At 47.9% G+C, this 26,920-nt stretch overlaps 1 pseudogene; it reads left to right on the forward strand.

Moving 5' to 3' along the window:
- The first annotated feature begins 288 nt into the window (after window positions 1-288).
- LOC116359876 (conserved oligomeric Golgi complex subunit 1-like) lies at window positions 289-26,252 on the forward strand (annotated as a pseudogene).
- The last annotated feature ends 668 nt before the right edge of the window (window positions 26,253-26,920 follow it).

The raw sequence follows: 26,920 nt of genomic DNA on the forward strand, positions 1-26,920 counted from the left end.
CATTGCTCTTGAACATGTCTTTTCAAAGGAAACTTGTATGATGTGACTGGAGGAAATAAAGTCAGAACAATTCATATGTGTGACGCATGTTTATAAAACTAGCATTTGTCATAGGTTCATTTCTGTTTTCATTGCAGTAAATTATAAATGTATTTTTTTCTATAGTAAACCAGCTGATTTACATCATTCAAAGGAATAGCAATATTGTGTCAGGTTGAGTTTCGGTCATATGATGTGTTGTAGTAACATATTAGTTCCGTATGAGGCGCTGTTACTTTCCCGGCTCCTCATTTTCCGTTTTTCACCTCTGATGCATTGTTTACGTGGAAGTGAGTTTCGCTCCGTCTTCCGGGTTGTAGATCCTTCAGGTTGGCATTTCGCTTACAGCGAAGCTCAGCTGCGATGACCGTCGTTCCTGCTCAATCTCTCCGGGTTTCGGATATCCGAGACCCGACGGTTCTGTTCGAGCGGTACAACACCGAGGAGATACGCGGCATCGAGCGGAAAGTCCGCGGAGAGATCGAGCACAAGAAGGAGGAACTTCGTCAGATGGTGGGCGAGCGGTACCGCGATTTGATCGACGCCGCCGACACCATCGGAGAGATGCGTCAGTGTTCGGAGAGCGTAGTTACGTCCATCCAGGACATGCACCGCTATTGCCACAAGCTGAAACAAGGGAAAAGCGGTCCCCAAAGCAACAGCAAAGAAGAGGTACGTGGCTCCATTGTGAAGCTAACGAGCGGTGGTGATGGCTAACTAGTTCTGTTGATTTAGATAGCAAACTGTTCTGCAGAATACCATTCCCCGATCCCTTCTGGACGGTTTATGATGTGTGATTAGACTCCGACAGGTTCCACCCCTTGTGAGATGAATGGTATATGTCAATGATGGGTTTATCTGTGGGTTTCAATATCTACTACACCCTATATCTCTGTGTGATTGTCTCTCTGCCTGTCCCTTTATTTATGGATGTAATGTAGCCTGTCTTAGGCCAGCTCTCCCATCAAGTCCCAGGAGAAGTTCTACACCATGGCCTCTCAGATCAATCACTGTGTATCCCTGTGATTCTCTCTCTCTCTCTCTTTTCACACCAGGTCCAGAGGCAGTCCCAGGAGAAGTTCTACACCATGGCCTCTCAGATCAATCACTGTATCCCTGTGATTCTCTCTCTCTCTCTCTTTTCACACCAGGTCCAGAGGCAGTCCCAGGAGAAGTTCTACACCATGGCCTCTCAGATCAATCACTGTGTATCCCTGTGATTCTCTCTCTCTCTCTCTTTTCACACCAGGTCCAGAGGCAGTCCCAGGAGAAGTTCTACACCATGGCCTCTCAGATCAATCACTGTATCCCTGTGATTCTCTCTCTCTCTCTCTTTTCACACCAGGTCCAGAGGCAGTCCCAGGAGAAGTTCTACACCATGGCCTCCCAGATCAATCACTGTGTATCCCTGTGATTCTCTCTCTCTCTCTCTCTCTCTCTCTCTCTCTCTCTCTCTCTCTCTCTTTTCACACCAGGTCCAGAGGCAGTCCCAGGAGAGGTTCTACACCATGGCCTCTCAGATCAATCACTGTATCCCTGTGATTTTCTCTCTCTGTCTGTATGTGTTTATAAACTCTCTCTTTTCACACCAGGCCCAGAGGCAGTCCCAGGAGAAGTTCTACACCATGGCCTCTCAGATCAATCACTGTATCCCTGTGATTCTCTCTCTCTCTCTCTTTTCACACCAGGTCCAGAGGCAGTCCCAGGAGAAGTTCTACACCATGGCCTCTCAGATCAATCACTGTGTATCCCTGTGATTCTCTCTCTCTCTCTCTTTTCACACCAGGTCCAGAGGCAGTCCCAGGAGAAGTTCTACACCATGGCCTCTCAGATCAATCACTGTATCCCTGTGATTCTCTCTCTCTCTCTCTTTTCACACCAGGTCCAGAGGCAGTCCCAGGAGAAGTTCTACACCATGGCCTCTCAGATCAATCACTGTGTATCCCTGTGATTCTCTCTCTCTCTCTCTTTTCACACCAGGTCCAGAGGCAGTCCCAGGAGAGGTTCTACACCATGGCCTCTCAGATCAATCACTGTATCCCTGTGATTCTCTCTCTCTGTCTGTATGTGTTTATAAACTCTCTCTTTTCACACCAGGCCCAGAGGCAGTCCCAGGAGAGGTTCTACACCATGGCCTCTCAGATCAATCACTGTATCCCTGTGATTCTCTCTCTCTCTCTGTCTGTATGTGTTTATAAACTCTCTCTTTTCACACCAGGTCCAGAGGCAGTCCCAGGAGAGGTTCTACACCATGGCCTCTCAGATCAAGCTGCTGCTGGAGATCCCAGAGAGGATCTGGAGTTCCATGGAGGCCTCTCAGTACCTGCAGGCAAAGACACTTATTACTAAGACAGTGGACTGTTAGCATTTCCCATAGGAAGACACTGCATACTTAGCCATCTTTGCTAATACTAGCTGGGCATGGCCAATGATGTATGTAAACGCACATCATAGTAGGGCACTGCTAATGCTAACGAGCTAACTCTTGGTTTAATGGACACTCCTGACCAGCCAACTGATATTTAATTTCAGAATTGGTTAAAATTAGGTTATGGTCAGTTTTAGAGATTGGGTAGTCGGGCTGTCAATGGGATGCTGGTCAGAAAAGCCCTTATAGCCTCTCCCTGGTTTACCACCCTCTTTGCTGCAGGCCACACAGCTCTACCTGCTCTGCTGCCACCTGCACAGACAGCTCCACCTGGAGGCTGGAGGACCACAGTACAGCCCCGTCCTCGCCCGCTTCCCCATCCTGGTCAGGCAGGTGGCTGCTGCTGGACACTTCAGGTGAATGTCACCGTGATGTCATTTTGGATGAGGGAGACGATTATCAAATCTGGATTTTCTGTGAAATTGAAGAGCCTACCTCAGCAGGGCTAGGAGCACCACATTCAATATAGGAGCACCACCAATATAGAGGCACCACAGTCAATATAGGAGCACCACCAGTATAGGAGCACCACATTCAGTATAGGAGCACCACATTCAATATAGGAGCACCACATTCAATATAGGAGCACCACATTCAATATAGGAGCACCACCAGTATAGGAGCACCACATTCAATATAGGAGCACTCTCTCTCTCTCTCTCCTACCCCCCTCCCAGGTCCACCATTTTGCTGGACAGTAAGTCAGTCCTGCGTGGTCGGGCGGTGTCTGACCAAGCCATCGCTGAGGCCCTAGTGTCCACCATGCTCCTCGAGGACAGCTCTCCACGTCAGGCTCTGGCTGACTTCCTCCTGGCTAGGAAGGCCTCTATCCAACAGCTACTCAACCAGCCACAGCATGGTACTGGTATATACCACTGTACCACAATACAATACCACACATACTTCCTACACAATACACAACACACCATCCTACACAATACACAACATCCTACACAATACACAACACCACATCCTACACAATACACAACATCCTACACAATACACAACACAACATCCTATACAAAACACAACACAATACACAACACCACATCCAACACAATACACAACATCCTACACAATACACAACACCACATCCTACACAATACACAACACCACACCTACACAATACACAACACCACATCCTACACAATACAACATCCTACACAATACACAACACAACATCCTACACAATACACAACACATACACACAACACAACATCCTATACAATACACAACACAATACACAACACAACATCTACACATACACACAATCCTACACAACACAACATCTACACATACCAACACAACATCCTACACAATACACAACACAACATCCTACACAATACACAACACACATCAATATACACAACATCCTACACAATACACATACACAACATCCTACACAATACACAACATCCTACACAATACACAACATCCTACACAATACACAACATCCTACACAATACACAACATCCTACACAATACACAACATCCTACACAATACACAACATCCTACACAATACACAACATCCTACACAATACACAACATCCTACACAATACACAACATCCTACACAATACACAACACAACATCCTACACAATACACAACACAATACACAACACAACATCCTACACAATACACAACACAACATCCTACACATACACAACACAACATCCTACACAATACACAACATCCTACACAATACACAACATCCTACACAATACACAACATCCTACACAATACACAACATCCTACACAATACACAACATCCTACACAATACACAACATCCTACACAATACACAACATCCTACACAATACACAACACAATACACAACACAATACACAATACACAACACAACATCCTACACAACACACAACACAACATCCTACACAATACAACATATTACAGCCAAGACACTTCCACCCCAAGTCAACATGGTCCTGTTATCACACTTCCACCCCAAGTCAACATGTCCTGTTATCACACTTCCACCCCAAGTCAACATGTCCTGTTATCACACTTCCTCTCCAAGTCAACATGTCCTGTTATCACACTTCCACCCCAAGTCAACATGTCCTGTTATCACACTTCCACCCCAAGTCAACATGTCCCTGTTATCACACTTCCACCCCAAGTCAACATGTCCTGTTATCACACTTCCACCCCAAGTCAACATGTCCTGTTATCACACTTCCACCCCAGTCAACATGTCCTGTTATCACACTTCCACCCCCAAGTCAACATGTCCTGTTATCACACTTCCACCCCAAGTCAACATGTCCTGTTATCACACTTCCACCCCAAGTCAACATGTCCTGTTATCACACTTCCACCCCAAGTCAACATGTCCTGTTATCACACTTCCACCCCCAAGTCAACATGTCCTGTTATCACACTTCCACCCCAAGTCAACATGTCCTGTTATCACACTTCCACCCCCAGTCAACATGTCCTGTTATCACACTTCCACCCCAAGTCAACATGTCCTGTTATCACACTTCCACCCCAAGTCAACATGGTCCTGTTATCACACTTCCACCCCAAGTCAACATGTCCTGTTATCACACTTCCACCCCAAGTCAACATGTCCTGTTATCACACTTCCACCCCAAGTCAACATGTCCTGTTATCACACTTCCACCCCAAGTCAACATGTCCTGTTATCACACTTCCACCCCAAGTCAACATGTCCTGTTATCACACTTCCCACCCCAAGTCACATGTCCTGTTATCACACTTCCACCCCAAGTCAACATGTCCTGTTATCACACTTCCACCCCAAGTCAACATGTCCTGTTATCACACTTCCACTCCAATTCACATGTCCTGTTATCACACTTCCTCTCCACTCCAATTCAACATGTCCTGTTATCACACTTCCTCTCCACTCCAATTCAACATGTCCTGTTATCACACTTCCTCTCCACTCCAATTCAACATGTCCTGTTATCACACTTCCTCTCCACTCCAATTCAACATGTCCTGTTATCACACTTCCTCTCCACTCCAATTCACATGTCCTTTATCACACTTCCTCTCCACTCCAATTCAACATGTCCTGTTATCACACTTCCTCTCCACTCCAATTCAACATGTCCTGTTATCACACTTCCTCTCCACTCCAATTCAACATGTCCTGTTATCACACTTCCTCTCCACTCCAATTCAACATGTCCTGTTATCACACTTCCTTCTCCACTCCAATTCAACATGTCCTGTTATCACACTTCCTCTCCACTCCAATTCAACATGTCCTGTTATCACACTTCCTCTCCACTCCAATTCAACATGTCCTGTTATCACACTTCCTCTCCACTCAATTCAACATGTCCTGTTATCACACTTCCTCTCCACTCCAATTCAACATGTCCTGTTATCACACTTCCTCTCCACTCCAATTCAACATGTCCTGTTATCACACTTCCTCTCCACTCCAATTCAACATGTCCTGTTATCACACTTCCTCTCCACTCCAATTCAACATGCCTTGTTATCACACTTCCTCTCCAAGTCAACATGCCCTGTTATCACGCTTCCACCCCAAGTCAACATGTCCTGTTATCACACTTCCTCTCCACTCCACTCCAACATGCCCTGTTATCACACTTCCTCTCCAAGTCAACATGTCCTGTTATCACACGTCCACTGTCCTGTTATCACACTTCCTCTCCAAGTCAACATGCCCTGTTATCACACTTCCACTCCAAGTCAACATGCCCTGTTATCACACTTCCACTCCAAGTCAACATGTCCTGTTATCACACTTCCACTCCGAGTCAACATGTCCTGTTATCACACTTCCACTCCGAGTCAACATGTCCTGTTATCACACTTCCACTCCGAGTCAACATGCCCTGTTATCACACTTCCTCATCTCTGTTCAGTGGACCGGTGTGGTGTTTTGATGTGTGGTTCAGGTTGACAGCCATGTCTGTGTGTGTCCCAGGTGCTGGTATTAAGGCCCAGGTGTGTAGCCTGGTAGAGCTGCTGGTGACCACTCTGTACCAGGCCTACGCTGTCTTCTACGTAGCCCCAGAAGGGAGTCCCCGGCTGGGGGACGGAGGGCTGAGCTCCGGCCTCCTCTTCACCACTCTGGAGAACGTCACCTCCACCACACCTACAGGTACATTACCCATGATACCTTGCAAGAAATGGTTGAAGAAGAAAAAATACTTTATTTATTTTTTATTTAACCTTTATTTAACCCTTATTTAACCTTTATTTAACCCTTATTTAACCTTTATTTAACCCTTATTTAACCCTTATTTAACCCTTATTTAACTAGGCAAGTCAGTTAAGATAATTCTTATTTACAATGACGGCCTAACCTACTTTCATCCCATTTTAGTCCCAAACTGATCTGGAGCCCCTAACTTTGATAAGACTATATAAGCATGTTATGTTAGATTGTATAAGCAACATGGTAACAGCTCTACCTTGACCTTTTGATTGGCCGGGTAGAATTGTCACCATGTTGCATACACCTATCCAATCCTCTCTGAGGGATATTGACTTTCAACGATGGAAAATTTGAATATCAATTATAAACCGAGGAGTTTGGGTCTTGGATGCTGATGATCTGAAACAGTGTTTCAGCTGTGTGTGTATATCCAACAATATACCATGGGTATGTTGTAAAAACACACAAAAATACTTCCTTGGTAACCAGTTTATAACAGCATTAAGGCACCTTGGGGGTTTGTGGTATAAGGCCAATACACAACACCCCTGTGGGCCTTATTGTTGAATTATAGAACTGTAGGCATCTCTGTGGTAATCTGTCCTTCCGGTCTCACCTGTTGTCCAGGTAAAGGGAGGCGTGTCCTTCAGGAGGAGGTGAGTACAGGAAGCTGGTTCAAGTACCTCCCCTCTTCCATCGCTGAGTTCCAGCCCGCGCTCAGAACCTTGGCTCAGCCAATCCAGAGAGAGCAGCTCAGAGACACCCTACAGCAGTGGATCAACACGTAAGACCTCATCCAATCAATACCCTTTACTTTGCATATTAGAAACAGCTGCCATATTTTCAGCCAATCAATACCCTTTACTTTTGCATATAGAAACAGCTGCCATATTTCAGCCAATCAATACCCTTTACTTTTGCATATAGAAACAGCTGCCATATTTCAGCCAATCAATGCCCTTTAATTTCAACAACTGATATTCAATAGCGATCATAGTCGGCTGTAGAACTAGAATAAGATTTAGTAAGGAGAGTCTGATCTGGGACCAGAAAATAACCATCTTCTTCAGGAACTATATCTGCTCAGGGAACCAAATCAACCAAAATGGAACTCTCACCCTGCTGACTAGAAGGGGGGGGGGGGGCACACGCGTGTATGGGTCCGCATGTGGATTTTTGTCCATCCACACCAGACGCGATCAGGGCCCACTGGTTGAAATATGTGACTGTCCAGACAGTGGTGAGGGAGTTGATAAAAACCTTCAACTTGGGGACAACACTCTTGTCTTGAATGATGTCATTCATGCTCCACTAATAAATAATTTAAACAAGCCTGAAGTAAAAATGAAAAAATCCCCTGTCATTGTAAACCTCGGTAAACAGGTAGCCCTTTACACTCCTACCCGTATAGGGGGTTGAACGTGGCAGATTTGAACACTGAAAAACCCCTCAATTGGAGCTCAGTGTCTGTTCAGTAACATGCTATACATGACGTCAGAGCTCAGTGTCTGTTCAGTAACATGCTATAACATGACGTCAGAGCTCAGTGGCTGTTCAGTAACATGACGTCAGAGCTCAGTGTCTGTACAGTAACATGACGTCAGAGCTCAGTGTCTGTACAGTAACATGCTATACATGACGTCAGAGCTCAGTGTCTGTACAGTAACATGCTATACATGACGTCAGAGCTCAGTGTCTGTACAGTAACATGCTATACATGACGTCAGAGCTCAGTGTCCTGTTCAGTAACACGCTATACATGACGTCAGAGCTCAGTGTCTGTTCAGTAACATGCTATAACATGACGTCAGAGCTCAGTGGTCTGTTCCGTAACAATGCTATAACATGACGTCAGAGCTCAGTGTCTGTTCAGTAACATGACGTCAGAGCTCAGTGTCTGTTCAGTAACATGCTATACATGAACGTCAGAGCTCAGTGTCTGTTCAGTAACATGCTATAACATGACGTCAGAGCTGTGGCTGTTCAGTAACATGCTATACATGTCAGAGCTCAGTGGCGTGTACAGTAACATGCTATACATGTCAGAGCTCAGGGTCTGTTCAGTAACATGCTATACATGACGTCAGAGCTCAGGCTCTGTGCTTCATACAGCTCTGTATGGGTTTTGACTGACAGGCGTTATGAACTAGAGCCCCGTACGTGACCAAGAAGTTGTCCCCATCCCTGCCCCTAATTGGGCACTTTTGTAAATGTTTTGTTGACCGAGGGAAGGAAATGCAGTGAATGAAGAGGGACTCAAATGTATTTAGAAGAGGAGACGTTGAGGACTATAATAAATACTGTTTTGATGTGATACAAGCCAAATACCTGTGAGTCCAACCAAATGTGCACTTCACATTTCCACATCATCAAACTCATGTTGATGATCACTAGGTTTGATACCCTAGGTTTGTCCTGAACACAATGAGACTGATACCCTGGGTCCGTCCTGAACACAATGAGACTGATACCCTGGGTTGTCCTGAACACAATGAGACTGATACCCTGGGTTGTCCTGAACACAATGCGCCTCATACCCCTGGGTGTCCTGACGCAATGAGCCTCATACGCTGGGTTGTCCTGAACGCAATGGCGCCTCATACCCTGGGTTGTCCTGAACACAATGGCTCCTCATACCCTGGGTTGTCCTGAACACAATGAGCCTCATACCCTGGGTTGTCCTGAACACAATGAGCCTCATACCCTGGGTTGTCCTGACACCAATGAGACTGATACCCTGGGTTGTCCTGAACACAATGAGACTGATACCCTGGGTCGTCCTGAACACGTGAACATGTAGATGGAGGGAAAGCAGGTGAATTGGCATTCAGCCAGACTCTATAACTCATCTTCTCCTTCTCATCCCAGCTGGAAGGAGGACGTCTGTAACAGAGTCAGCAGTCTGGTTAGGGTTGTTATCATGTTTGTATTGTTTGTCCCATCTGTAAACAGAGTCAGCAGTCTGGTTAGGGGTTGTTATCATGTTGTATTGTTTGTCCCAGCTGTAACAGAGTCAGCAGTCTGGTTAGGGTTGTTATAATGTTGTATTGTTTGTCCCAGCTGTAAACAGAGTCAGCAGTCTGGTTAGGGTTGTTATCAGTTGTTTGTTTCTGTTTCTCCCAGCTGTAACAGAGTCGGCAGTCTGGTTAGGGTTGTTATCATGTTGTTTTATTTCTCCCAGCTGTAACAGAGTCAGCAGTCTGGTTAGGGTTGTTATCATGTTGTATTGTTTTTCTGGCAGCTGTAACAGAGTCAGCAGTCTGGTTAGGGTTGTTATCATGTTGTTTTGTTTTCTCCCAGCCCTATCAGTTCTGTGTTAGAGTCTTCTATGTTGTTTTGTTCTAGCTGTAACAGAGTCAGCAGTCTGGTTAGGGTTTGTTATCATGTTGTTTGTTTTCTGGCAGCTGTAAGGAGGACATCTGTAATGGTGTCAGCAGTCTGCTGGTCTATTGTGAACAGTCTGAAGGGCCTAGCCTCCATCAGAGATGCTGTGTGGGACCTCCTCTCCACCGACTCCATCAGTCAACACTGGAGCTTCATCTGCCAGCGGCTGTTAGAGCGCCCCCTAGCCCTGTGGGAGGACTTCCTACAGCAGCTCTTCCTCCCAACGCCTGCAGGTAACTAGCTACACTCAGGTCCCGTTTCCAGGACACAGATTAAAGCTAGTCTTAATCTAGGTTTAGATTAACGAGACCCAGGCCTCGTCCCCTGGGCTTTGATTGTGGACACTTGGAAGGAAGTGTATGGTACACAACATTAGTCCTGGAGGAAGTACACCTTCTATGGAGAATCTCTGTTGACCAGGCTTTTCAGACTAGGACTAATCTGTGTCCATGTTATAAAATGGAAAGGAGCGCTGACAGTTTTAGCTGTTGTTGTTAATATTATTCTCTAGTCGTGTGTATTCTATACACCCTGCTCCTCTCATTACATTGAGCTGTTCCCATGCAGACAGTGGAGAACCTTTTAGAAGCAGGACAACAGGTTTAACTAGCTAGTAGCTACAGCTGACTTCGTCTTCTAGCTATCTAGTAAACTAATTCTCCTCTCCAGAATAGTTCTAATCTGCTCACTGTCTGTCTGTTTCTTCTCCCTCCCTCTGTCTCTCTCTCTCTCTCTTCTCCTCTCTCTCTCTCTCCTCTCTCTCTCTCTCTCTCTCTCCTCTCTCCTCTCTCTCCTCTCTCTCTCTCTCCCTCTCTCCTTTCTCTCACTCTCTCATCTCCTTTTCTACCCCCACCCCCCCCATCTTCCATCTTCCTCCCTCCTTTCTATCTCTCCCCTTCTCTCTATCTTCTGCTCTTAATTCTCCCGTTCTCCATCTCCCCCTCTTCTCCATTCTCTCCCCCAGGCGATCACCCAGGAGGGTACAGAGACTATATCCACCAGCTGCAGACAGCTCCTCTCCTCTGCCCTTCGAGATCTAGAGGGCCAGCCCACCCCTCCAGGCCCCGGTCCACCGGGCTCCAGCCCTCCCCTCCCCAGCCGAGGTGCTCTCTACGAGGCAGACGTGGCCTCCTTCCTGTGGTCCGAGGCCCAGGGGGACCTACTGAGCGACGCGGCCTGGGTCAGTGTTCCCAACGGGGGCCACAGCACCGGAGCGGCCTGGCCATGAAGACTCAGGCCCTGACAACCCTGTGTCCAGATCTTCTGTTCATCACTGGATGCTGCTCTCCAGAGACAGACTGGATGACCTGCAGCAACTTACCTGCCCTCTGATAACACAGGTAGGTAGACAGATGGATTACCTGTCCTCTGATAACACAGGTAGGGAGACAGATGGATTACCTGCAGCATTACCTGCCCTCTGATAACACAGGTAGGTAGACAGATGGATGACCTGCAGCACTACCTGCCCTCTGATAACACAGGTAGGGAGACAGATGGATTACCTGCCCTCTGATAACACAGGTAGGGAGACAGATGGATTACCTGCCCTCTGATAACACAGGTAGGGAGGCAGATGGATTACCTGTCCTCTGATAACACAGGTAGGGAGACAGATGGATTACCTGCCCTCTGATAACACAGGTAGGTAGACAGATGGATTACCTGTAGCACTACCTGTCCTCTGATAACACAGGTACAATGGGGCAAAAGTATTTAGTCAGCCACCAATTGTGCAAGTTCTCCCACTTAAAAAGATGAGAAGGCCTGTAATTTTCATCATAGGTACACTTCAACTATGACAGACAAATGAGAAGAAAAAAAATCCTGAAAATCACATTGTAGGATTTTTTAATGAATTTATTTGCTAATACTAATTTCCTTACACCTCTTCCTCCTCTACTACTACCTCCTCTACCCCTCCTCCTCCCCTCTACCACCTCCTCCATCCCCTCCTACCCTCTACCACCTCCTCCATCCCCTCCTCCCCTCTACCACCTCCTCCATCCCCTCCTCCCCCTCTACCACCTCCTCCATCCCCTCCTCCCCCTCTACCACCTCCTCCATCCCCTCCCCCCTCTACCCTCCTCCATCCCCTCCTCCCTCTACACCCCTCCTCCATCCCTCTCCCCCTCTTCCATCTCCTCCTCCCTTCTACCACCTTCTCCATCTCCTCCTCCCCTCTACCACCTCCTCCATCTCCTCCTCCCCCTCTACCACTTCCTCCATCTCCTCCTCCCCTCTACCATCTCCTCCATCTCCTCCTCCCCTCTCACACCTCCTCCTCCCCTCTCCCCCTCTACACCTCTCCATCCCCTCTCCCCTCTTCATCTCCTCCATCCCCCTCTCCCTCTTCCATCTCCTCCTCCCCTTCTACCACCTTCTCCATCTCCTCTCCCCCTCTACCACCTCCTCCATCTCCTCCTCCCCTCTACCACTTCCTCCATCTCGTCCTCCATCTCCTCCTCCCCCTCTACCATCTCCTCCATCTCCTCCTCCCCTCCTCTCCTCTCCCCCTCCATCTCCTCTCCCCTCTACCATCTCCTCCTCTCTACCATCTCCTCCTCCCCCTCTACCATCTCCTCCTCCCCCTCCTACATTCCTCCTCCCTCTACCATCTCCTCTACCTCCCCCTTACCACTCCTCCATCTCCTCCTCCCTCTACCATCTCCTCCTCCCCCTCTACCATCTCCTCTACTCCCCTCTACCACCTCCTCCATCTCCTCCTCCCCTCTACCATCCTCCTCCCCTCTACCACCTCCTCCATCTCCACTTCCTCCCCTACCACCTCCTCCATCTCTTCCTCCACCTCCTCCATCTCCTCCTCCTCCACCCCCCCCCTCTACCACCTCCTCCTCTACCACCTCCTCCTCTACCACCTCCTCCTCTACCACCTCCTCCATCTCCTCCTCCTCCCCTCTACCACCTCCTCCATTCTCATCCACCTCCTCCATCTCATCACCCTCCTCCACCTCCCCCTCTACCACCTCCTCCATCTCCTCCTCCACCCCCCCCCCTCTACCACCTTCTCCATCTCTCCTCCTCCCCCTCTACACCTCCTCATCTCCTCCTCCCCCTCTACCACTTCCTCCATCTCGTCCTCTACCACCTCCTCCACCTCCCCTCTACCACCTCCTCCTCCTCCTCTCTACCACCTCCTCCATCTCCCCCTCTACCACCTCCTCCATCTCATCCTCCACCTCCCCCTCTACCACCTCCTCCACCTCCTCTACCACCTCCTCCATCTCCTCCTCCACCCCCCCCCCTCTACCACCTCCTCCTCTACCACCTCCTCCATCTCCTCCTCCTCCCCTCTACCACCTCCTCCATCTCCCCCTCTACCACCTCCTCCATCATGTCCTCCCCCTCTACCACCTCCTCTACCTACTCCTCCATCTCCTCTTCCTCCCCCTCTACCTCTTCCTTCTCCTCCTCTTCATCCACAGATCCCCAGGTCCCCTCCGTCTCCTTCACTATAGGCCTCGGCTCTGGGTCCAGTTCTGGTTCCGGTACCGTCTCATCCTTCGACCGGTACACAGACGCCGTGGCGGTAGAGGAAACCCTACGTGAACGCTGTCTGGCATGCGTACGTGACATCATCACCTGCGTGCGCTCTAAACTGGGGGCGGCCTCACCTGTTGGCTCCTCCCCCGGCCCAGCCCGTCTCAGCTCGGTGCTCTTCATGGCCCGCCTCTGTCAGTCCCTCAGCAAGCTCTGCCCCAACCTCAGGCAGTGCATCCTGGGTAAACAGGGCTGTGCTGCAGCTGACCCTGTTACCAAGGGAACACCCCGCCAAAGCAGGAAGTTGGGGAAGGCGGCTGCCAAGGCGACAGAGGTTAGCCCCGCCCAGGCCAAGTGGGCGTGTCTGAAAGAGGAGCTTCTGGTTGTCAGTATGGAAGCATATCGGATATGGAGCTCCGCCCTCTCTAAGGTGAGGGGGTTACTTGGAGGGATAGTTCACCACTAAATCAAAGTTTGTCAGACATTTTCTGGGGCTGTTTAAACATCTCAGAGTTGGAGTGCGGCTCTAGGATCCGTTTTGCTGATCCTAGACCAGCTCTATGACTGAATACTGGTCCTATTAGATTACATGGACAGGGGGGATCTGATCCTAGACCAGTTATATGATTGAATACTGGTCCTTTTAGATTACATGGACAGGGGGGGCCTGATCCTAGACCAGTTCTATGACTGAATACTGGTCCTATTAGATTACATGGACAGGGGGGGCCTGATCCTAGACCAGTTCTATGACTGAATACTGGTCCTATTAGATTACATGGACAGGGGGGGCCTGATCCTAGACCAGTTCTATGACTGAATACTGGTCCTATTAGATTACATGGACAGGGGGGGCCTGATCCTAGACCTACTCTATGACTGAATACTGGTCCTATTAGATTACATGGACAGGGGGGGCCTGATCCTAGACCTACTCTATGACTGAATACTGGTCCTATTAGATTACATGGACAGGGGGACCTGATCCTAGACCTACTCTATGACTGAATACTGGTCCTTTTAGATTACATGGACAGGGGGGGCCTGATCCTAGACCAGTTCTATGACTGAATACTGGTCCTATTAGATTACATGGACAGGGGGGGCCTGATCCTAGACCAGTTCTATGACTGAATACTGGTCCTATTAGATTACATGGACAGGGGGGGCCTGATCCTAGACCAGTTCTATGACTGAATACTGGTCCTATTAGATTACATGGACAGGGGGGACCTGATCCTAGACCAGCTCTCTGAGAGGCTTGATACAGAATTTTGTGGTCTAAGAATGTCAGACAAACTTCCAACAATCAGTTTGAAATGAAATCACAACCCAGTCAGTTTAGGCCGAGCCATCCTTCCTTTGTTGTCATGTCTTTTATTACCTTTCCCCCTGGTCTCCCCCTCTTTCTCTCTCTCTCTACCCCCCCTTACCCCCCGGTCTCCCCCTCTCTCTCTCTCTCTCCCCCAAGGCGCTGGTGGGTCGGTTTTGCGACCTCGCTGCACGCAGAGTCTGCCGGGGCTATCCTAGCAAACGCCACCAACTGGGAGGAGCTAGAGATCCAGGAAGAGGCGGAGTCAGGGAGCAGCGTCACCTCCAAGATCAGACTTCCTGTCCAGGTAAGAGTGATGTTATGACATCATCGCTCAGCTCAGCAGGACCTGACCAGTAGTGTCTCACAGACAGGAGAAAGGATTTTCAAATAGAAAATGAACACTGAGATGCTGCAATATTATCTCTCTCTCTCTCTCTCTCTCTCTCTCTCTCTGTCTCCCCCCCCCCCCCCTCCCTCCATAGCCGTCGTGGTTTGTCCAGTCTCTGCTGTTCCACCTGTGTCTGGAGGTGAATGGTGTAGGGGGTCATGCTGTGCCCCGCCCCACCCTACAGGAGTTACTACAAGGCTGCATGGACCTGGTGCTGCACCAGTACCAGAACCTCATACACACAGCGCAGGACAAGGTAACACACACACAGCGCAGGACAAGGTAACACACACACACAGCGCAGGACAAGGTAACACACACACACACACAGCGCAGGACAAGGTAACACACACCACACACACAGCGCAGGACAAGGTAACACACACACACACACAGCGCAGGACAAGGTAACACACACACACACACAGCGCAGGACAAGGTAACCACACACACACACAGCGCAGGACAAGGTAACACACACACACACACAGCGCAGGACAAGGGTAACACACACACACACACACAGCGCAGGACAAGGTAACACACACACACACAGCGCAGGACAAGGTAACACACACACACACAAACACACACACAGCGCAGGACAAGGTAACACACACACACACAGCGCAGGACAAGGTACACACACAGCGCAGGACAAGGTAACACACAGGGCTGACACTGTAATCATAGAGCACACCTGGACAATGACATGAGTTGTCATCCTAAAGAGATGAACATCTCTCTCACCCCCTCTCTCTCTCTCTCTCTCCAGGACTGTCCGTTCCCTATGACTCAGAACAGGTCTCTACAGCTGTTATTGACCTGAGATATCTCACTGCTACCCTGGGTACCAAACTAGAGGATGGCAGGGGCTTCCGCTCTCAACAAGACCCCAGGTACACACACACACACACTGTATGTTACAGGGTTCAGTAACATCCTGGTCTCTCTGTGTGTTACAGGGTTCAGTAACATCCTGGTCTCTCTGTGTGTTACAGGGTTCAGTAACATCCTGGTCTCTCTGTGTGTTACAGGGTTCAGTAACATCCTGGTCTCTCTGTATGTTACAGGGTTCAGTAACATCCTGGTCTCTCTGTATGTTACAGGGTTCAGTAAATCCTGGTCTCTCTGTATGTTACAGGGTTCAGTAACATCCTGGTCTCTCTGTATGTTACAGGGTTCAGTAACATCCTGGTCTCTCTGTATGTTACAGGGTTCAGTAACATCCTGGTCTCTCTGTATGGTACAGGGTTCAGTAACATCCTGGTCTCTCTGTATGGTACAGGGTTCAGTAACATCCTGGTCTCTCTGTGTGTTACAGGGTTCAGTAACATCCTGGTCTCTCTGTGTGTTACAGGGTTCAGTAACATCCTGGTCTCTCTGTATGTTACAGGGTTCAGTAACATCCTGGTCTCTCTGTATGTTACAGGGTTCAGTAACATCCTGGTCTCTCTGTGTGTTACATGTTTCAGTAACATCCTGGTCTCTCTGTGTGTTACAGGGTTCAGTAACATCCTGGTCTCTCTGTGTGTTACAGGGTTCAGTAACATCCTGGTCTCTCTGTGTGTTACAGGGTTCAGTAACATCCTGGTCTCTCTCTATGTTACAGGGTTCAGTAACATCCTGGTCTCTCTGTATGTTACAGGGTTCAGTAACATCCTGGTCTCTCTGTATGTTACAGGGTTCAGTAACATCCTGGTCTCTGTGTGTTACAGGGTTCAGTAACATCCTGGTCTCTCTGTATGTTACAGGGTTCAGTAACATCCTGGTCTCTGTGTTACAGGGTTCAGTAACATCCTGGTCTCTCTGTGTGTTACAGGGTTCAGTAACATCCTGGTCTCTCTGTATGTTACAGGGTTCAGTAACATCCTGGTCTCTCTGTATGTTACAGGGTTCAGTAACATCCTGGTCTCTCTGTATGTTACAGGGTTCAGTAACATCCTGGTCTCTCTGTATGTTACAGGGTTCAGTAACATCCTGGTCTCTCTGTATGTTACAGGGTTCAGTAACATCCTGGTCTCTCTGTATGGTACAGGGTTCAGTAACATCCTGGTCTCTCTGTATGGTACAGGGTTCAGTAACATCCTGGTCTCTCTGTGTGTTACAGGGTTCAGTAACATCCTGGTCTCTCTGTGTGTTACAGGGTTCAGTAACATCCTGGTCTCTCTGTATGTTACAGGGTTCAGTAACATCCTGGTCTCTCTGTATGTTACAGGGTTCAGTAACATCCTGGTCTCTCTGTGTGTTACATGTTTCAGTAACATCCTGGTCTCTCTGTGTGTTACATGTTTCAGTAACATCCTGGTCTCTCTGTGTGTTACAGGGTTCAGTAACATCCTGGTCTCTCTGTGTGTTACAGGGTTCAGTAACATCCTGGTCTCTCTGTATGTTACAGGGTTCAGTAACATCCTGGTCTCTCTGTATGTTACAGGGTTCAGTAACATCCTGGTCTCTCTGTATGTTACAGGGTTCAGTAACATCCTGGTCTCTCTGTATGTTACAGGGTTCAGTAACATCCTGGTCTCTGTGTGTTACAGGGTTCAGTAACATCCTGGTCTCTCTGTGTGTTACAGGGTTCAGTAACATCCTGGTCTCTCTGTGTGTTACAGGGTTCAGTAACATCCTGGTCTCTCTCTATGTTACAGGGTTCAGTAACATCATGGTCTCTCTGTATGTTACAGGGTTCAGTAACATCCTGGTCTCTCTGTGTGTTACAGGGTTCAGTAACATCCTGGTCTCTCTCTATGTTACAGGGTTCAGTAACATCCTGGTCTCTCTGTATGTTACAGGGTTCAGTAACATCCTGGTCTCTCTGTATGTTACAGGGTTCAGTAACATCCTGGTCTCTGTGTGTTACAGGGTTCAGTAACATCCTGGTCTCTCTGTATGTTACAGGGTTCAGTAACATCCTGGTCTCTGTGTGTTACAGGGTTCAGTAACATCCTGGTCTCTCTGTATGGTACAGGGTTCAGTAACATCCTGGTCTCTCTGTATGTTACAGGGTTCAGTAACATCCTGGTCTCTCTGTGTGTTACAGGGTTCAGTAACATCCTGGTCTCTCTGTGTGTTACAGGGTTCAGTAACATCCTGGTCTCTCTGTATGGTACAGGGTTCAGTAACATCCTGGTCTCTCTGTAGGTTACAGGGTTCAGTAACATCCTGGTCTCTCTGTGTGTTACAGGGTTCAGTAACATCCTGGTCTCTCTGTGTGTTACAGGGTCCAGCAGGTGTGTGATTCGCTGGAGAGCTACATTGATCCCTTTGACCTGGATGTGTTCATGCCGCCATTCAACAGCAACCTCAACCGCCTATCACAGAGGAGTTCGGTACGAATAGCCCCGCCCCCTGACGCTACTAACGTGATTGGAGACTAAAATGAATCATGATAGTCAGTGTAGAGTAAGGTTATTCTGGGTTATCCTGTGTTATTCTGGGTTATCCTGTGTTATCCTGGGTTTACCCTGTGTTATTCTGATTTATCCTGGGTTATCCACTGTGTATTGATCGTTCAGTAACTTTGCTCACAATTTGTAGCTCTCTCGGAGGTGCTTTTAGGGATTCAGATGTTGTATTGACGTTGTGATCATTTATGTGGTGTGTTTTATATTGTACGATTGTGGTGTTTTGGTTGCGTTAAGGTTGTTGTGCTAACTTTGCGATAATGTTGTAATAACATTTCAAAGGGAATTTCCAGGTCAACAAAACAAAAGAAAAAAGAAGAGAGAAATGGTTGATAGTAACGGAGAAAATGTCCAACTTTGGCCTCTTCTCTGCTGTTATATCACAATGACACAGCACCAAATGTTCTGTAAACACCAGCTGAGAGGCTCGTAGGATTTCACAGCCGCTACAGATCACGCTGTTACAGAATACAATTACAATCTTCCAGTCTGACGGCAAGTCACTATCATCAGATATGAGAACAATCCATAACATACAGCATGGAGTCTAGTGATCAACTCACATCCTCTACAACCACAACACAGGAAGTCATGGAGTCTAGTGATCAACTCACATCCTCTACAACCACAACACAGGAAATCATGGAGTCTAGTGACCATCAACTCACATCCTCTACAACCACAACACAGGAAGTCATGGAGTCTAGTGATCAACTCACATCCTCTACAACCACAACACAGGAAGTCATGGAGTCTAGTGATCAACTCACATCCTCTACAACCACAACACAGGAAGTCATGGAGTCTAGTGATCAACTCACATCCTCTACAACCACAACACAGGAAGTCATGGAGTCTAGTGATCAACTCACATCCTCTACAACCACAACACAGGAAATCATGGAGTCTAGTGACCATCAACTCATATCCTGTACAACCACAACACAGGAAGTCATGGAGTCTAGTGACCATCAACTCACATCCTGTACAACCACAACACAGGAAGTCATGGAGTCTAGTGACCATCAACTCATATCCTGTACAACCACAACACAGGAAGTCATGGAGTCTAGTGACCATCAACTCACATCCTGTACAACCACAACACAGGAAGTCATGGAGTCTAGTGACCATCAACTCACATCCTGTACAACCACAACACAGGAAGTCATGGAGTCTAGTGACCATCAACTCACATCCTGTACAACCACAACACAGGAAGTCATGGAGTCTAGTGACCATCAACTCATATCCTGTACAACCACAACACAGGAAGTCATGGAGTCTAGTGACCATCAACTCACATCCTGTACAACCACAACACAGGAAGTCATGGAGTCTAGTGACCATCAACTCACATCCTGTACAACCACAACACAGGAAGTCATGGAGTCTAGTGACCATCAACTCACATCCTGTACAACCACAACACAGGAAATCATGGAGTCTAGTGACCATCAACTCACATCCTGTACAACCACAACACAGGATATCATGGAGTCTAGTGACCATCAACTCACATCCTGTACAACCACAACACAGGAAGTCATGTGTGTTACACACAGGGGAAATGTAGCAATATGCTAAAGCCCTGTGTTAATGACTAAATTCCCTTTAAATGTCCCCATTCTAAACACTGTGTTAATGTTGTGTGGTTCCAGGTGTTGTTGGGGTTGTTGACGGGGACAGAGAAGCAGTTTATTTCCCGTGGTAACAGCGCGGCCTCTCAGGAACCCTACAACATCCTGCCACTGGCCAGCACCCAGATCAGGTGACTACACACACCAGGACACACACCAGCACCCAGATCAGGTGACAACACACACCAGCACCCAGATCAGGTGACAACGCACACCAGGACACACACCAGCACCCAGATCAGGTGACAACACACACCAGCACCCAGATCAGGTGACTACACACACCAGCACCCAGATCAGGTGACTACAGACACCAGGACACACACCAGCACCCAGATCAGGTGACTACACACCAGGACCCAGATCAGGTGACAACACACACCAGGACCCAGATCAGGTGACAACACACACCAGGACACACACTAGCACCCAGATCAGGTGACAACACACACCAGGACACACACCAGCACCCAGATCAGGTGACAACACACACCAGCACCCAGATCAGGTGACAACACACAACAGCACCAAGATCAGGTGACTACAGACACCAGCACCCAGATCAGGTGACAACACACACTAGCACCCAGATCAGGTGACAACACACACCAGCACCCAGATCAGGTGACAACACACAACAGCACCCAGATCAGGTGACTACAGACACCAGCACCCAGATCAGGTGACTACACACACCAGCACCCAGATCAGGTGACTACACACACCAGCACCCAGATCAGGTGACTACACACACCAGCACCCAGATCAGGTGACTACACACACCAGCACCCAGATCAGGTGACTACACACACCAGCACCCAGATCAGGTGACTACACACCAGCACCCAGATCAGGTGACAACACACACCAGGACACACACCAGCACCCAGATCAGGTGACAACACACACCAGGACACACACCAGCACCCAGATCAGGTGACTACACACACCAGCACCCAGATCAGGTGACTACACACACCAGCACCCAGATCAGGTGACTACACACACCAGCACCCAGATCAGGTGACTACACACACCAGCACCCAGATCAGGTGACTACACACACCAGCACCCAGATCAGGTGACTACACACACCAGCACCCAGATCAGGTGACTACACACACCAGCACCCAGATCAGGTGACACCACACACCAGGACACACACCAGCACCCAGATCAGGTGACTACACACACCAGGACACACACCAGCACCCAGATCAGGTGACACCACACACCAGGGGACACACCAGCACCCAGATCAGGTAACAACACACACCAGGACACACACCAGCACCCAGATCAGGCGGCAACACACACCAGGATCCAGATCAGGTGACAACACACACCAGCACCCAGATCAGGTGACACCACACACCAGGACACATAATCATAAATAAAAAGTATCTCTGAATACGAGTTCTGATATTGGATCACTGGACAGATGGGACCTGATCCTACACCAGCTCTATGACTGAATACTGGTCCTATTAGATTACATGGACAGGGGGACCTGATCCTAGACCAGCTCTATGACTGAATACTGGTCCTATTAGATTACATGGACAGGGGGGACCTGATCCTAGACCAGCTCTATGACTGAATACTGGTCCTATTAGATTACATGGACAGGGGGGACCTGATCCTAGACCAGCTCTATGACTGAATACTGGTCCTATTAGATTACATGGACAGGGGGACCTGATCCTAGACCAGCTCTATGACTGAATACTGGTCCTAATTGATTACATGGACAGGGGGGACCTGATCCTAGACCAGCACTTTTACCTTGAGATGCCTTATGAATAGGCTTCAGGTCCATTAGTATTATAGCCCAGTACCCTGTCTATAGGCTACAGGTCCATTAGTATTATAGCCCAGTACCCTGTCTATAGGCTACAGGTCCATTAGTATTATAGCCCAGTACCCTGTCTATAGGCTACAGGTCCATTAGTATTATAGCCCAGTACCCAATCTATAGGCTACAGGTCCATTAGTATTATAGCCCAGTACCCTGTCTATAGGCTACAGGTCCATTAGTATTATAGCCCAGTACCCTGTCTATAGGCTACAGGTCCATTAGTATTATAGCCCAGTACCCTGTCTATAGGCTACAGGTCCATTAGTATTATAGCCCAGTACCCTGTCTATAGGCTACAGGTCCATTAGTATTATAGCCCAGTACCCTGTCTATAGGCTACAGGTCCATTAGTATTATAGCCCAGTACCCTGTCTATAGGCTACAGGTCCATTAGTATTATAGCCCAGTACCCTGTCTATAGGCTACAGGTCCATTAGTATTATAGCCCAGTACCCTGTATATAGGCTACAGGTCCATTAGTATTATAGCCCAGTACCCTGTCTATAGGCTACAGGTCCATTAGTATTATAGCCCAGTACCCTGTCTATAGGCTACAGGTCCATTAGTATTATAGCCCAGTACCCTGTCTATAGGCTACAGGTCCAGATATATTTTAACCCAGTGCCATGTCTCTGTTCTCCAGGTTTGGGCTGTTACCTCTGAGCATGACCAACTCCCGTAAAACCAAGTCCTCCACACAGGGAACTGACATCACTCGCCCACTGGTGAGTCACACAGATGGACGAGCGGGGGAGGGGGAGGACAGACGGACCGGGGGGGGGGGGGGGGGGGGGGGGGGGTGATGGACAGATGGACAGGGGGGGGGGTGATGGACTGACGGACCGGTGGGGGGTGGGGGCTGTTGGGGGAGGACGGATGGACCGCCGGGGGGGGGTGTTGGGGGAGGGGGGGGTCTGAGGTTGAACATATAGCTGAGGTTTTCATATAAACCTGCCTGTATGAATGTCAACCTCAACTCAAGTTTCAGTCTGTTTTTAACCTTGGCCATGTCTGTTGATTTCCTACGATGTGTATCATGATGTTTTAACCTTGGCCATGTCTGTTGATTTCCTACGATGTGTATCATGATGTTTTAACCTTGGCCATGTCTGTTGATTTCCTACGATGTGTATCATGATGTTTTAACCTTGGCCATGTCTGTTGATTTCCTACGATGTGTATCATGATGTTTTAACCTTGGCCATGTCTGTTGATTTCCTACGATGTGTATCATTCCAGCTGTTTTGAGGGCAACAGACCCAGGACAGCAGCAACAGGTCATTGTGTGTGTGGGTGGTATCTTTAGTGTGTGTGGTGGTGTCTTTAGTGTGTGTGGGTGGTATCTTTAGTGTGTGTGGGTGGTATCTTTAGTGTGTGTGTGGGTGGTATCTTTAGTGTGTGTGGGTGGTATCTTTAGTGTGTGTGTGGGTGGTATCTTTAGTGTGTGTGTGGTGGTATCTTTAGTGTGTGTGGGTGGTATCTTTAGTGTGTGTGGGTGGTATCTTTAGTGTGTGTGGGTGGTATCTTTAGTGTGTGTGTGGGTGGTATCTTTAGTGTTAGTTATCTATCTTTAATGTGTTATATTCTATGTGCCATGAAGTGTTTTTGCAGTGGGGAGGTTTGCAGTGTGCTAAGCCAACTTCTATTTTTCCTGCGTTTGGTTTTTAACGTGGCTTCGGTTTGATTTGATGTTGCCTCAGATCGCTAACTAACGAGAACATGTGATCTGCGTCTTCAATGCCATCCTATTCCCTGTATAGTACACTGTTTTTGAGCCCTGTGGGTTTTTGCTGACGGCTAACCTGGTTTCACGCTGTCTGCCGGGATCTGCAGTCAATTTGATATTCGATTCATGAATCGGCAATGTTCCTATTTTTTATCTAAGAGGATTTTTCAATTCTCCTCAACTGATTTTTGTAGTGACGTGGATTTGACCTCCCCCCTGCCTCACACCATTCCAAACCGTATCTGTGACCAGACAAACAGCGAGTGTTCCAAACCGTATCTGTGACCAGACAAACAGCGAGTGTTCCAAACCGTATCTGTGACCAGACAAACAGCGAGTGTTCCAAACCGTATCTGTGACCAGACAAACAGCGAGTGTTCCAAACCGTATCTGACCAGACAAACAGCTAGTGTTCCAAACCGTATCTGTGACCAGACAAACAGCGAGTGTTCCAAACCGTATCTGTGACCAGACAAACAGCGAGTGTTCCAAACCGTATCTGTGACCAGACAAACAGCGAGTGTTCCAAACCGTATCAGTGACCAGACAAACAGCGAGTGTTCCAAACCGTATCAGTGACCAGACAAACAGCGAGTGTTCCAAACCGTATCTGTGACCAGACAAACAGCTAGTGTTCCAAACCGTATCTGTGACCAGACAAACAGCGAGTGTTCCAAACCGTATCTGTGACCAGACAAACAGCGAGTGTTCCAAACCGTATCTGTGACCAGACAAACAGCGAGTGTTCCACACCGTATCTGTGACCAGACAAACAGCGAGTGTTCCAAACCGTATCTGACCAGACAAACAGCTAGTGTTCCAAACCGTATCTGTGACCAGACAAACAGCGAGTGTTCCAAACCGTATCTGTGACCAGACAAACAGCGAGTGTTCCAAACCGTATCTGTGACCAGACAAACAGCGAGTGTTCCAAACCAGAGTGTTTTCACATCAATTTTCCATGGGGGTGCATCTCAATACTCTGACGTGGCTTCCTCTCATTGTCTCCTCGCCTTCATCTGCACTGATCTGAACGAACAAAACAAAGGAAGCCGACCAGCTTCCTTGCTTATTAGGGAGGAGACAAGGACATGAGGCCAGGGTCGAGTTCATGTCACGCACACAATGGTAAACATTAGTTCAGGTAGTCTCTCTCTATTTCTCTCAGTCCAGGTAGTCTCTCTCTCTTTCGCTCAGTTCAGGTAGTCTCTCAGTTCAGGTAGTCTCTCTCTATTTCTCTCAGTTCAGGTAGTCTCTCTCTATTTCTCTCAGTTCAGGTAGTCTCTCAGTTCAGGTAGTCTCTCTCTTTCTCTCAGTTCAGGTAGTCTCTCAGTTCAGGTAGTCTCTCTCTTTCTCTCAGTCCAAGTAGTCTCTCTATTTCTCTCAGTTCAGGTAGTCTCTCTCTCTCTTTCTCTCAGTTCAGGTAGTCTCTCAGTTCAGGTAGTCTCTCTCTATTTATCTCTGTTCAGGTAGTCTCAGGTCAGGTAGTCTCTCAGTTCAGGTAGTCTCTCAGTTCAGGTAGTCTCTCCCTATTTCTCTCATTTCAGGTAGTCTCTCAGTTCAGGTAGTCTCAGTTCAGGTAGTCTCTCTCTATTTCTCTCAGTTCAGGTAGTCTCTCCCTATTTCTCTCAGTTCAGGTAGTCTCTCAGTTCAGGTAGTCTCTCTCTATTTCTCTCAGTTCAGGTAGTCTCTCAATTCAGGTAGTCTCTCTATTTCTCTCAGTTCAGGTAGTCTCTCTCTATTTCTCTCAGTTCAGGTAGTCTCTCAGTTCAGGTAGTCTCTCTCTCTTTCTCTCAGTTCAGGTAGTCTCTCTCTCTTTCTCTCAGTTCAGGTAGTCTCTCTCTCTTTCTCTCAGTTCAGGTAGTCTCTCTTTCTCTCAGTTCAGGTAGTCTCTCTCTTTCAGTTTCAAACTGTTATCTTCTGTATAGTGCCCAATGAACATCACCAAGTTCTGACTGTTAAGTAATTCACCCCATATCTGTTGTTTTAAATCCTCTCCTCCATTTCTCTCTCCCCTCCTATAGGCCTCACCCACCTCTAAACCCGCCCATGACGACACCTTCCGCCCTGGCAACCTGTTCAGACAGCTAGCCAATCAGGAGGAGGAGCTCGTGGCGCCGCCGTCGCTATTCAAGCTGGGCTGGCTCTCTGGCATGTCCAAATAAGGGTCTATGTCCCTAATGACACTCTCTATTCCCACTATGTAGTGCACTACTTTTGACAAGGACCTATGGGAACTATTCCCACTATATAGGGAATAGGGTGCCATTTAACACTGAACCCAAATAAGGAGTGTGACTGTTTTGTATTCTTTAAACACCTTGTACTGTACAGAGACTGTTAGAAGATATGAATCAATATTACAGTTTGCACAGATGATTCATGAGATTGTGTTGATGTGTGATTCATTTCATTAATATAGTGGAGATAATGTTTGAGTTTAGACCTGACCACTGTCTGGGTCCTGCTGCTAAGACTGGAGACAGGTGAGGATAGTCACACACACAGACAGTACACACACACACAGACAGTACACACACACACACACAGACCGTACACACAGACAGTACACACAGACACACACACACAGACAGTACACACACACACAGACCGTACACACAGACAGTACACACACACACAGACAGTACACACACACAGACCGTACACACAGACAGTACACACAGACACACACACACAGACAGTACACACACACACACACAGACCGTACACACAGACAGTACACACACAGAGACACACACACAGACAGTACACACAGACAGTACACACACACAGACAGTACACACATACAGACAGCACACACACACACACAGACAGCACACACACACACACAGACAGTACACACACATACAGAAAGTACACACACATACAGACAGTACACACACACACAGACAGTACACACACATACAGACAGTACACACACATTCAGACAGTACACACACACACATTCAGACAGTACACACACACACACACACATACAGACAGTACACACACACACACAGACAGTACACACACACACACAGACAGTACACACAC

This window comes from Oncorhynchus kisutch, unplaced genomic scaffold (assembly GCF_002021735.2).
Source record: "Oncorhynchus kisutch isolate 150728-3 unplaced genomic scaffold, Okis_V2 Okis06b-Okis10b_hom, whole genome shotgun sequence".
Taxonomy (NCBI): domain Eukaryota; kingdom Metazoa; phylum Chordata; class Actinopteri; order Salmoniformes; family Salmonidae; genus Oncorhynchus; species Oncorhynchus kisutch.